Below are 15,249 nucleotides of genomic sequence, written 5' to 3' on the forward strand. Positions count from 1 at the left end.
TATATTGCTACCCTGCTTATTTAACTTCTATGCAGAGTACATCATGAGAAGGGCTGGGCTGGATGAATAACAAGCTGGTTTCAAGATTGCTGGGAGAAATATCAATCATCTCAGATATGCAGATGATTCTACCCTTATGGTAGAAAGTGAAGAAGAACTAAAGAGCACTTTGATGAAAGTGAAAGAGGAGAGTGAAAATGTTGGCTGAAAGCTCAACATCCAGAAAACTAAGATCATGGCATCTGGTTCCATCACTTCATGGTAAATAGATGGGGAAACAGTGGAAACAGTGACAAATTTTATTTTGGGGGGTTCCAAAATCACTGCAGATGGTGACTGCAGCCAAAAAATTTAAAGGTGCTTGCTCCTTGGAAGGAAAGTTATGACCAATTAGACAGCATATTAAAAAGTAGAGACATTACTTTGCCAGCAAAGTTCCATCTAGTCAAAGCTATGGTTTTTCCAGTAGTCCTGTATGGATGTGAAAGTTGTACAATAAAGAAAGCTGGGCACCAAAGAATGATGCTTTTGAACTGTGATGTTGGAGTAGACTCTTGAGAGTCCCTTGGTGTGCAAGGCGATCCAACCAGTCCATCCTAAAGGAAATCAGCCCTGAATATTCATTGGAAGACTAATGCTGAAGCTGAAACTCCAATAATTTGGCCATCTGATGGAAAGAACTGACTCATGTACACCCGTGGTGGATTCATGTCAATGTATGGCAAAACCAATACAGTATTGTAAAGTAAAAAAAAAAAAAAAAAAAAAAAAAAAAGACCCTGATGCTGGCAAAGATTAAAAGCAGGAAGAGAAATGGACAACCGAGGATGAGATGGTTGGATGGCATCACCAACTCAATGGATATGAGTTTGGGTAAACTCCAGGAGTTGGTGATGAACAGGGAGGCCAGGTGTGCTGTAGTCCTTGGGGTTGCAGAGTTGGATACGAGTGAGCAAATGAACTGAACTGATAGCTATTATTAAAAAGGAACATCTATTAGTCTCTCAAAGGATACTGTTTGTTTCTGTATTATATATGCACATTTTGGTCATTGAAATCTGTTGTTGTTCCTGGAACTAAAATAAATTAAATTACACACATGAATGTGTGTATATAGGAAGCAATGAATGAAAAAACAGACCTATATCTGATCAAAAATTTGTTGTTGTTAGGCCACTAAGTCATGTCTGACTCTTATGCGACCCCAGGGACTGTTGCCCACCAGACTTCTCTGTCCGTGAAATTTTCCAGGCAAGAATACTGGAGTGGGTCGCCATTTCCTTCTCCAGGGGATCTTCTCGACCCAGGAATCAAACCTGCATCACCTGCATTGGCAGGCAGATTCTTTACCACTGAGTCACTGGGGAATCTCAACTAACACATTATGATGTAGTGAATTGTTGCTTTAAATCATAGATTAGCAAACTTTTTATATAAAGAGATTGACAGTGAATATTTTAAACTTTTTGTATGATCTCTGTCCTAATTATTCAACTTTGCCCCTATAGTGCCAAAGCTTCCATCAACAATACATTGATCAATGGATATGATGGTGATCCAATAAAATGTTTTATTTAGAAAAAGAGGCAGCAAGACAGATTAAGCCTGTGTGCTACAGATTGCCCCATGGACTTGACAAAGTCATATTCTGTGAAGTAGGTCAAAAGTAGTATAAGGCTCTATAAGTGCAAAATATAATGTAGAGTTTAATTAAATAATTCTGATTTTTGGCTAGATTTATCACCTGGAGACAAGGTCATTCATTGTATACAAGATTGTATGGCCCTTTCACCATTGTTCAAATCTTTATTTTTCAAGGTGACCTATGACCTTCACAGTGCCCCAAATTAGATATTTTCTTATTGGATGCCCCTCCTACTTTTCTAATTATTTTTTTTCTTTAAGTTTTGTTCTCCTTTTTTAGTATGCCATGACTCTCTTCTGGATATATTTTTACTTTTCATACAGTGTCTATTCACCTCCATTGTGATGTTGCCTCTTGGAAAACCTTTGACACCCTTACTCCCTGGATATGTTATCATTACTCTTCAAGATTCAGCTCATCCTTTTCCTAGCGTCTCCTCCAATATACCTTAGAAAATTGCCTCATCATGGTATTTTTGGTATTAAATAATTACCTCACAATTTTTTAACTGTTACTTTGAATTTATTATTTTTTTATTATCTGGGATATATGCTGATTTTTTAAAATAAATATTAGTTCATTTTTTACTACTTTTTTTCTCATATATTTGGGCAAATATTTGACACTTAATAAATGCTTTATGACATTAACTGATTCTCCCACTCACTTAAGTGACTTGATGTGTTTGTTACTTACTGAGACAATAAATTTTTTAGGATGGTTTGGGTGGGTGAATAAGTGTGAAATGTCCACTTTGGACAATGTTGAATAACAAAGAGGATATCTTTGTAGAGCTATCTATTTCAGAACTCTACAGGTATTTGGAAAAACATCTTTTCTAACAGATCTTCCAAGTTTCAGTACCTATTATGGCACTATCCATGATAATATGGAAGAAGATTGTTGATTACTGTGATAACTGTCTTCCATTCATCATTTAATTTAATCCTTGCTCTGACACTATAAAGTATAAAAATTATTTCCTCTGTTTAATCAATGATGAAACTCAGAATTTATACAGTCAAAAATGAAACTAAGCCAGTCATTAGTAACAGAAGCAAAATTTGAAATTAATTTATCTTCCCCAGAACTCTACTCTAAAATGTCTGATAGAGCCACTCAGCGTATACTCATTGAAAAAAAAAAAAAAGGAAGATTTACATTATTCTAAGGAATCAAGCTATTTGCAATATAATTCATACAAAAGTTAATGCGATACAAACACAGTTATAAATAGGTAAGATTATGGCTACAGCAGGAAAAAAAGTCAGAGGCTAGGAAGCTCATTCATTTGAAAACATACTTTAGCCAATAACTATTTGAAAAATATATTCCAATCTTTGTCAAGAATCAACAGTTTCCAATTCAGTGAACATTCATTCCATAAAACAATCCTAAAAGTAAAAGGATATTTTTCACAGAGCATTTATAGATGGGTCTAAATTAGGGTCCTCTGTGCTACATGCATAGTAAAAGTAATGTTCCTAATTGGGAAGCAAATTGTTTACAAACAGCACTGGATGAGTGTGACTGAAAAATTGATATTCTCTGAAGCCAACGAAAAGGGAACTGAACATGGATAAATAGGATTTTCACAAGTGTGAAGTGAAAGTGTTTAAGTATTTCAAGTGTTACTGAGGATCCATAATCATGTTACCAGGTTACCCTGACTGAACATTTCCCTAGTAAAATAGAAGTGACTCTTGCCTAGGAAGTTGCCAAAATATTATAATATTTATCAAGCATAAGGAGACTGAAAAACCTATTATGATACCTAAAAGAAGAGCAAATGTATGGGAATAAACATAAAATATTGAGAGAAATGTGCTTCATTTTTTGCATGCTGATTCATCATTGCTACTAAAATAATAAGCAAAAAGACACTTGAAAATGATTTTTACTCTACAGTTTTTAAACAAAGCATGTAACAATTAAAAATGGAAAAAAAAATATTTTCAAGAATGGCAATGTCCAGTATGTGGAGAAGTTTTAAATTGTTACAATAACTAACCTAGTCATTTCACATGAGTGGTTGTTATTAAATATTATGAATAAATATAGAATGTAAAGTAATGTTAACAACAAATGACAATTGTTGCTAACATTTATTGAAATGCCAAATATTTCAATAATTTAACATTTTGTGAATGTGAAGAAACACACTTTTATTTCAAAAAGAAAGAAAGCATAAAAATTGAAAATAGAGAAAAAAATAAATGTACAGCATCAAATATCCCAGAATAAAACCATAGATGAATCAATAAATATGTTGGGGACAAGGTTGTAACTATTATTAATGTACTATGACTTCATGAAAAAGATTCTACTGCCATGGGTTTGTTTTAAATATCTTAGTTTTCAGAAGTTTTTTTGTTTGGGAAAAAGAGACCAATCACACGGTCACGAATCTGCTTGGTCTTGACACCATATACCAGGGGATTGACTGTGGGTGGCACCAGAAGGTACAAACTTGCAAAAATGATATGGACGCTTGGAGGCACCTTCTTGCCAATGCGATGAGTTAGAAAGCTAAAGAGTGCAGGTGTGTAGGAGACAAGGATAGTGCACACATGGGCAGCACACGTGCCCAGCGCTTTTGAGCGGGCATGCTGAGAGGAGAGCCGGAAGACCGCCTGAAGGATTTTGAGATAGGATGTGGCTAGGAGCCCAAGGTCCAATACAATCACTAAAAGGGCCACAGAGATTCCATATGTTCTGTTAACATGGGTGTTTGCACTAGCCAATTTCACCACATGTGCTTACAATAGGCATGATTGATGACACATTTGGTATAACATGGTAGTCTTCTAATGAGAAAGGGACCTGGCAAAACCAGGAAGGTAGCTGGGCCCACACTAGCTAGACCCATTTTAATGACCATTGTTGTTGTCAGGAGGGTTGTTTAATGCAGTGGGATGCAAATAGCTACATAGCGATCAAAGGCCATGGCAACTAAGAGGGCTGACTCAATTATGCAAAATGTGTGGATGAAATACAATTGCACTAGGCAGATATCAAAGTCAATCCAATGTGCATCCAACCAAAAGATGCCAAGCATCTTGGGTGCTGTGGAAGAGGCAAGGGCCAAATCATTCATTGCCAGCATGCAAAGGAAGAAATACATAGGCTGGTGAAGGCTTGGCTCTAGTTTGATGGTAATGATAATTATACTGTTCCCCAGCAGGGTCAGGGAAAACAGGAGGCAGACAGGAATGCCGATCCAGCAGTGAAAATCTTGCAACCCGGGAATACCAACCAAGAAGAAAGATGAAATGTAGTGATGAGTAGCATTGCCTGCCATCTTAAAACCGGACAGTTCCCATGCTCAGATAAAAATAGGCAAGTGAATCTCCCTATGAGCCAAAAGCAGGATGACAGATTAATTCTTCCATGGTCCCGTATATGGAAATTTTGGACACTTTATAATGATCTTTCTGAGGAGCTGGCTTTTCTCAAAAACTTCTGCTATCCTGCTGCTGCTGCTGCTGCTGCTAAGTCGCCTCAGTTGTGTCCGACTCTGTGCAAGCCCATAGATGGCAGCCCACCAGGCTCCGCCATCCTTGGGATTCTCCAGGCAAAAAACACTGGAGTGGTTTGCCATTTCCTTCTTCAATGCACGAAAGTGGAAAGTGAAAATTGAAAGTGAAGTCGCTCAGTAAGTGTCTGACTCTTCATGACCCCATGGACTGCAGCCTACCAGGCTCCTCTGTCCATGGGATTTTCCAGGCAAGAGTACTGGAGTGAGTTGCCATTGCTTTCTCCTATGGATACATAAATCACTTTACCATATTAAATTCCAATATTTGATCTGCAATTAAGAAGACTGAATTGTTATTTAAAAATTTTCTCCTGACTTACAGTTTTATTGTATTCCATTCTTTCATTTTTATTATCTAATAAGTAAGCACATCATGATAAAATTTCTGCTTCTGTGTGCCTAGGTTGTATGACATAGACAGTCCAAAGAACTGTTTTCTGGGTTGTGTGAAAGAACACAAAGCACTATTTTTAGGGAATTTTTGATCAAGTGTGAAAAGGCATATAGAAATATACAGAGATACATTCATGCACACAAAAATTAACAGGTTATACAAAAGGCAGTTGATCTTCCCAGATGGCTTAGTGGTAAAGAATTTGCCTGCTGGTGTAGGAGACATAGGAGACAAGTGTCCAATCCCTGGGTTGCCAAGATCCTCTGGAGAAGGAAATGGCAATGCACTCCAGTATTCTTGCTGGGAAAATCCCAAAGACAGAGGAGCCCAGAGGGCTATAGCCCACAGGGTCACAAAGAGTCAGACATGACTGAGCACATACACAGAAGGCAATTGTAGTTTTAACAATATACTAGCTCACAGACAAACTAAAAATCAAGAAAGAAGAAAAAGAAATACAAACAATTTAAGTGGAACCAAAATTCTTCTGAACACTAAAAATAAACTCCTACCCTCACTCTTGGTTAATGCATTTTTATTTCAGAAAAGGTACATCAGAAGCATATCCTAAAATTGTGGAATGCCTGCTGAAAACAGTAGGACAATGAAAATAGGCCATTAGAATTTTAAATGCATATTCTCTAAATACAAGTTTTTGCCATGGTTATACTTACACAACTTGGTCTTTCTATGTAACTAAAAAATAAGTACTTATGTAACTACATGTGTTAATCCACACAATTTTTTTCAGCCTATACTATGTTTTCGGTCATAATGATGAACTGGCTTTTCTGAACCATAAAGACTAGTTAATTTTGTTCAACATCCCATAAAAGTTATGATATGTAATTAGAAGGTTTACATGTAAAGTTGTTTAGCATTTTAAGAGATGAAAATAACAGTTGCAAATGATACTTCCCACATCCTCCAATTTTTTTTTTCTTGAAAATTTTACTTCTTTATCCTTTCAGATAATTAAAACACTGCTGTAAATGAACACAGAATAATATAAGCTTGGCTGGTGTTCTGCGCACCCCTGTCTCATACTCTTGCCTCTGGCTTTGCTATCCATCCTATCTTAATGGCACTGAAAACGGAAGCAGCTATAATTCAGTTTTCAAGGTCTCCTTGTCACAAGTATCTTCCTATGATTCTTGCTCTGACCTTGTCTTTTTGTTGTGATAAATGCTTTCTAACCTTCCTAGGACAGAGTTTCCTTCCAGTATCATAATTCTGGGATGTGCTTCTCAGTCTTCATAAGACACACTTTAAAAAAAATTCAAATTGCTAATATATCTAGAATCTTGCTCCTGCATGACACTGGTATGAAAGCTCATTAAATTTTAATAAACATTCCTATTGAAAATACTCTTCTGTTTGAATTTCAAGTACTACATGTGTAGATAAAAATATTCTGAATATATGTGCATTCTCTTATTAATATATATGTATCTGGACCTATACCCAGTATTTGGGGTGTTCCCTTGTAAGAATATAATAATTCAAATTTAAATTAGTCATTAAAAGTTTTTCGAAGACTTTAGATATTAAACCTTACCTAAAGTATAGTAACCCAGACTTAGTGGATTATTACAACAGAAATGAGTCTTATAAACTCAGACAGAGGTAAGGACTTGAGGTGAGAAACTAGGAGTACTGAGTGTATAAATAATGAGATTTAAATTTAACAAGAAGAGTAACTGATACCTTTCTAGGTTTTTTTTCATGTTTCAGAATTTTTTCTGCTTTTGAAAGGCCCCAAAACTCAAATGACTGTTTGGCAGAGGAATAGGTGTACCACAAGCTAGACAATACACATAGAAATACAAACATGATTTCTCTCTAGGAAAATTTCTTAGGATTAAAAACATAAACTTAATTGCTTGTAATATTAGCAAATACATCTTTAGTTGTCAATGAATTTACTTATAAGATACTACAAAGAGAAAGATGTTAAGTAGCTTTGACTTAAAGGGACCAGGCTACCTTCAGGGAATTGAAGAGAATGACTCCAAGAGCATGATCTTCTGGAGAGTCTGTTCAATTTTATTTTAGGCCTATTTTGAATGAAATTGATTAGGTTGTTCATTACTTTATATTCAGCAGACAGATTTACAACTTCCTGTTGCTCTGTCATTGTACTGTTTCTGAAATGTATAGATACAATATTTCTTCTGCCTCCAGACTTTGGCACTGCATTCGGGTCAGTTAGCAGAGAATCCCTTACTTGGAATTTTGCCCCTTCAGAAAACATGGTGCTAGAAGAATAAATGTTGCTTTGTAGACTACCTATTAGAGATTAAATCTAGCTTTTTCTACAATGTCTTATTTAATCATTCTTCAAGATATCCCAAACAATATTCACATTTTCCCAGAAAGCTCCACTATCCATCTAAGTGTATCTCATATGCGGGCAAAAGCATGCACACAGTCATTTAGATAAAAATATCTGAGTTATCTTTGCTCCATGACCTTGCAACTTTAATACTAAAATCAAGCAGCTGTTAAATCTTGCTGACTTGAATTATTTACTATCCATCAAATATAGCATATCTCACCATCTCCATCTCCTTCAGCTATGATATTCAATGCTGCCCACATATTTTATGGCAGTTTATATTTTTGTTTATAAAGTCCATCTTGCATTATCAGCTATCCTTTGAAAGTCAAATATGGTTTAGCTTGCTTAAAATCTTACCATTAAATGCATCCTCTTACTAAATAAAAATTTAACAAAAAAATTCTATGTTAAAAAATGTAATCTATGCTGTATCCTTTTCCAGTCTCTTTCCAGCCTTCCATCTTGCCATGCCTTCCTTCAGTGTATTCAGGACTTCTAGCAGCTCTGGGATCATACTACCTGCTTTTACTTTTCTATACTTTTAGACCTTTTTTAGCTTTGGACTTGATTCTACTTTCCCTTATCTACTTGATAAACTTCTACTTATCTTTTTAATCCCTGATGAACATTATCTAAATCTCTTTGCTCTCCATTTTGAACAGTTAATGACCCCTCCTTTGCAATAAGCTTATATCTTTTATACACATTGATGCGGACAGATATTACATCCTTTGGAAACTGTTCATTTACTTGTTTTAAATACCCTACTATCATATAAAACATGAAATGAAAGAAACATATCTTAAAGACTTTATGTCTCCAGTATTCTGCTGCTGCTAAGTCGCTTCAGTCGTGTCCGACTCTGTGCGACCCCATAGACGGCAGCTCACCAGGCTCCCCCGTCCCTGGGATTCTCCAGGCAAGAACACTGGAGTGGGTTGCCATTTCCTTCTCCAATGCATGAAAGTGAAAAGTGAAAGTGAAGTCACTCAGTCATGTCCGACTCTTCGCGACCCCATTGACTGCAGCCTACCAGGCTCCTCCGTCCATGGGATTTTCCAGGCAAGAGTACTGGAGTGGGGAGCCATTGCCTTCTCCAGTATTCTACTCACTTTCTATTGTGGAAGCAACTAAGCTGTCAATGATTTTATGTTAACTGAGGCGTCTTTTATGCCTGATAATATCACATTGTACTGTGCTTAGTCACTCAGTTGTGTCTGACTCTTTGTGACCCATGGACTATAGCCCACCAGGCTCCTCTGTCCATGGCTATTCTCTAGGCAATAAAACTGCAGTGGGTTGCCATGCCCTCCTCCAGATGATCTTCCTGACCCAGGGATGGAACCTAGATCTTCCACATTACAGGCGATTCTTTGTCATCTGAGCCACCAGCACCTAATGCTCTGTGTCAGTAAGTGAGGGGAGTGCTGGTTCTAGGCTTCCTAAATATCTCTTTATCATCAAATTCAGGCATTCTCCAGTCTAATCAAACATATTAGATTCTCTCTTAATTTTTATCAACATGGTGCTTCTTTCTATAAAGCAGCAGTTTGGAGTCATAAGTTTACCTTCAAATGACCCCAGTGTGTTACATCCTAACTGCGTATGGAAGAAATTATTTTGAGACATTGAAAATAGCACTCCATGACTACATTTTTGAGTGACAAGCATAAATTCAAATCTATTTTTCTTCTTCATAAGCAAATGTGCTAATGTATACATAACCTTGAGTTTTGTTTTCTTTCTAGATGCCATTGTTATTCCAAAGTTTGCTACCATTAAAGAAATGTCAAGTATATTAAAATAGTAAAGAGCAACAATTTATGTATGCCAAATCTATATTTTTAGCCCCTTAAGTTTCTAGGGCTTGAGAGAAAACAATTATACTTTGAAAATAATTAATACCATTTTTTCCAATAAAAAAAAAACTAGAGAAATGAAAGATTATTTCTCATGTCTATAGTTTCAGTTTCATCTCACAAAATTCCAGCCCATTCTCTCATCTTACAGAGAAAAAAGAAAGAAGAGAAAGAGGTGATAAGAAAAATAAAATGGAAACTTTCTTAAATATGCCCTTCTCTTAAATTGGGATAAAACGGAGAGTGGTCAAGAGCCTGATCCCTTGCACTATTTTTCATCTCACTTCACATTCAAACAAAAACACTCTTCATAATCTTCTTTGATGTTTAAAAATAACTAGAACTCAAATCTATTCACTGAAGTACTGTTAGGCCTGAATAATCAAACCTGCCTTATTGTTACATTAATAGATGACTTTGGACTGTATATGGATGAATCCTACTGTTCATTCATTATTCCCACTTTCCCTCCTCCAACAACAAGTTACACTACAGTTTATATCATCACACATGTATCTGTTATCATCTATAATGATGCTCCTTTGAAAAAATTAATTCCAAAATATTGCATCATGGGAACCACCACCTAATCTTCTTCCAAATTTTAACACTGAGCTCAAATTCTTTTTCTCTAGACAAACAGACTTTGTGAAACATAACTGCAAAATATTGCTCATCAGAATACTCAAATGTCTTACTTCCTTTCTGTTTTTTCTTGTCTATTTTGCAAAACAGCAACTTTGCATCTAAATCCTTTGATTCTGCATCTGCTCTATTGAATACTACTGAGGAAAAGCATATAGCTATAGGGAATTGTATCCTTTAAAGTATATCTCAGTTTTCCTACCTCTAAAATGTGGGTAATAGAAATATACTTTACTTTTGTTTTGTTGTTTTGAGTATTATGTATATATAATATATATGAGTATGTAGTTAGCATCTAACAAGTGGTGGCTATTTTTGTGAGAGATTATATTTGAACAATAGCATTCACTAGGTAGAAATTCTGGCTGTTCTTCTTAAGAGATGTTTTGTCTCCATCTCAAAAAATTACTTAATCTCTCCTCTTGGTTTCCTTATAAGGATGGTGGAAATAAATAATACTCAAATGGTTTCTATAACAAATGAGAAGATTCATGGAAATAAAAGCATACTAAAATAAATGAGTTTGCCTTAAAAAGTGGCTGAAACATAGTGAATACACCCAAAACGTTAACAATTAGCCAATCCAATAAGCCTAAGCTTACCACCTTGTCTTTCAGTTCTGTTCAGTCACTCAGTTGTGTCCAACTCTTTGTGACCCCATGGACTGAAACAACAGGCCTCCCTGTCCATCACCAACTCCCAAAGTTTACTCAAACTCATGTCCATGCCATCCAACTATCTCATCCTCTGTCGTCCCCTTCTCTTCCCACCTTCAATCTTTCCCAGCATCATAGTGTTTTCCAATGAGTCAGTTCTTCAAATCAGGTGGCCAAAGTATTGGAGTTTCAGCTACACCATCAGTCCTCCCAATGAATATAAAGGACTGATTTCCTTTAGGAAGGACTGGTTAGATCTCCTTGTAGTCCAAGAGACTCTCAAGAGCCTTCTCAACACTGCAGTTCAAAAACATCAATTCTTCAGCACTTAGCTTTCTTTATGGTCCAACTCTAACATCCTAACATGACTACTGGAAAAACCATAGCTTTGACTTGACGGACCTTTGTTGACAAAGTAATGTCTCTGCTTTTTAATATGCTATCTAGGTTGGCCATAATTTTTCTTTCAAAGAACAAGCATCTTTTAATTTCATGACTGCAATCACCATCTGCAGTGATTTTGGAGCCCCACAAAATAAAGTCTGTCACTGTTTCCGCTGTTTTCCCAGCTCTTTGCAATCAAGTGATGCTACTGATACCATGATCTTCATTTTCTGAATGTTGAGCTTTAAGCCAACTTTTTCACTCTCCTCTTTCAGTTTCATCAAGAAGCTCTTTAGTTCTTCTTCACTTTCTGCCATAAGGGTGGTGTCATCTGCATATCTGAGGTTATCGATATTTCTCCCAGCAATCTTGATTCCCGTTTGTGCTTCATCCAGTCCAGCATTTCTCATGATGTACCCTGCATATGAATTAAAATAAGCAGGGTGACAATATACAGCCTTGACATACTCCTTTCCCACTTTGGAACCCGTTTTTTGTTCCACGTCCAGTTCCAACTGTTGCTTCTTGACCTGCATGCAGATTTCTCAAGAGGCAGGTCAGGTGGTCTGGTATTCCCATCTCTCAGAATTTTCCACAGTTTATTGTGATCCGCGCAGTCAAAGGCTTTGGTGTAGTCAATAAAGCAGAAGTAGATGTTTTTTGGAATTCTCTTGCTTTTTTTGATGATCCAATGGATGTTAGCAATTTGATCTCTTATTCCTCTGTCTTTCCTAAATCCAGCTTGAACATCTTGGAGTTCATGGTTCATGTACTGCTGAAGCCTGGCTTGGAGAATTTTGAGCATTACTTTGCTAGTGTGTGAGATGAGTGCAATTGTGTGGTAGTTTGAGCATTCTTTCTCATTGCCTTTCTTTGGGATTGGAATGAAAACTGACCTTTTCCAGTCCTGTGACCACTGCTGAGTTTTCCAAATTTGCTGGCATATTGAGTGCAGCATTTTCACAGCATCCTCTTTTAGGAAATAGCTCAACTGGAGTTCCATCACCTCCACTAGCTTTGTTTGTAATGAACCTTGTCTTTATACAATATTAAATATTGTGGCTTTGAAATTGTTATGAATTATGTTACTTGAAAATTCCTATTCTATGGAAAACATTTTTAAATATATACTTATCTTACCATCCCATCTAAAGACAGAGAAGAAATAATCCCTTTCCATCTCCATGTTTGCTCTAAACCAATGATCTACATTTATACTGTTCACTATATCAATAACTTTGATTCTCCTAAAAGTACACTTCCCTTTACCCACAGTACACTTTCTCTTAATGAATTGCACTGACTTAAACTTACTAATGCTTTTTTGCTTTACATTTATCTCAGCCAATAGCTGACATATTTCTTGAAGTAAAATTAAATATTATTTATTTTTGACATTAATTTATCTCTACTATGGATAAGCAAAACTGTTCTGCAAAATAGGTACATGTTTGCCTAAAGATTGAGAATTTAAGTATAATTAAATCAAATGCCCCTGTTCATTCTCATGTTCATCTCCAGCATGAGACTATGAGTCCTATTGAAAAGAATGTACTGAAACCCAATAAGCTCCCAATAAATTCCGAGTGAAAACTGGACTTTTTAGTGTAACTTAAGTCTAAGTATCTCATAGATTTTTGTCCTGTAACTCAAGCATTAGACTCTCCAGAGATGGCCAGTGTCTACAGAATCATTTTCTACTTATCATTTTTTTCAACCTATTTCCTAGGGTATATTCTTTCAACAATATGACTACCATGAGCTGCATATACAGAAACAACTCTGTTAAAGGAACCTCAATTCTTGCATTAAAAAGATATTGCATCAGTAGGGCTTCCCAGGTGGCTCAGTGATAAGAATCCACCTGCAATGCAGGAGATGGGTGTTCAATCCCTGAGTCAGGAAGATCCCTTGGAGAAGGAAATGGCAACGCATCCAGCATTCTTGACTGGAAAATCCCAGGGACAGAGGAGCCTGGAGGGCTACAGTCCATGGGGTCACAAAAAATTCAGACAAGACTTAGTGACTAAAAATAACTGCAACAATTGCATCAGAACTATTTTAACTTAAAAAACATTTCATTTTTATTTTCTAGTATCAAATCACATTACTGAAAGACTACTTATGTCAGTTATAAACATGAATATGTTCAGTTTGCTATCTAGACAATTTCTTTACAGCTTGACTTCCACATACTTTATTTGAAATAATATCTCATATAATAAGACAACTTGTGGCTTTCTTCAAGTCCTCAACTAATCGTTTTCTATTGTAGTGTTCAATTGTTTGGGAATGGTTGGGAATGGTTAGAATATATAACAGTGGTGGATTTGGACAGTGAGTCCTTTGTGGAAAGTTGGTAGCTAAGGTTTCCTAGTGATGAAATAATGTGACGCTCATGATTCTCTTCTGGATTTGGAAGGTCCAGAAGTCCCCTGATTATACACATAGGAGACATAGAGATGAAGGAAAAATAACCTGGGCCAGGGCTATGCACAGATATGTTAACACAAGGGAGGACATGTAACACTGTGATTCCCCAGAGCTTGTGTGTGGACAGAGCTATCTATTTCTATTTGGAAAAGACAGTCTCTGGAGACAGACCTATAGTGCCCAGTGTTACTGTCCTGCTGAGCAAATGTTTAGCCCATAGAAAAGGCTTTAAGAAGACTAACAATTGCAAGTTAAATTTGTGCAAACAGACAAACTGGAAATTAATATAGGACACAGGAAATACCAACATTTGAAAACTCAGACTAGCAAGATTTGAAAACTCAGACTCTTTGAGGATCTCCATTTGATGATACCTTCGCACTTGTGCCATTTGGCCTGCTAGTTCTTCTCCCCATATACACATATGCTCTTAGGTACAGGCTCAGGTGTATTCTGCCATCTATTTTCCTACCAGCAGTTCAGAAGTTATGTTTCTTGTACTTTTATGTTTAAAGTTTCTGATATTTTCCTGTCTTCTGTGGTAATTAATTGATACTCTAATGGTTCATATATTTCAGATAATCCATTTTTGTTAATACTAATGTATCTGAACATGGAAGTGTTAGTTGTTCAGTCGTGTCTGACTGTTTGTGACCCCATGGACTGTAGCCCATGAGCCTCCTTCGTTCATGGAATTCTCCAGGCAAGAATACTGGAGTGGGTAGCCATTCCCTTCTCCAGGAGATCTTCCAGAGATTAAACATGGATCTCCCGCATTGCAGGCAGATTCTTTATTGTCTGAGCCATCTGAGGATCCTTACCCTTACATAATTTGTGACTTTTTTTTTTCTCATTTAAAATAGTTGATTTGACTTGGTGATTATTTTCATTATTGATTTTGAGTTTTTCCTATTGATTTGCAGGTGCTTCTCAGATATTCTAACCTAAAACTTGTTAATCTTAAACTCTGTCAATAATTTCTAATTGGACTTTTATCTATTAACTTGGTCTATGATGCCATTAGTTGACAAAAAAATCTTCCATCTTGATGTAAAGTCAGTCAAATTTTGCCTGTTTTTTAAAAACTCTGAATTTTTTATTCTGCTTTAACATTTCCCCACCTATCCCTTGAGACTTAAAACCCTCAGTTCTATGGGTGGGCATTTCCTTCTCCAATGCAAGAGAGTGAAAAGTGAAAGTGAAGTCGCTCAGTCATGTCCGACTCTCAGCGACCCCATGGACTGCAGCCTACCAGGCTCCTCTGCCCATGGGATTCTCCAGGCAAGAGTACTGGAGTGGGGTGCCATTGCCTTCTCCGTTTCTAGAATCACTTCTTAATGATTAATATAGATTA

General features: G+C 36.5%; 1 pseudogene; it reads right to left on the bottom strand.

The window, feature by feature from the left end:
• On the bottom strand, positions 3,997-4,946 carry LOC102176778 (annotated as a pseudogene).

The sequence above is a fragment of the Capra hircus genome, chromosome 15 (assembly GCF_001704415.2).
Source record: "Capra hircus breed San Clemente chromosome 15, ASM170441v1, whole genome shotgun sequence".
Lineage (NCBI taxonomy): Eukaryota > Metazoa > Chordata > Mammalia > Artiodactyla > Bovidae > Capra > Capra hircus.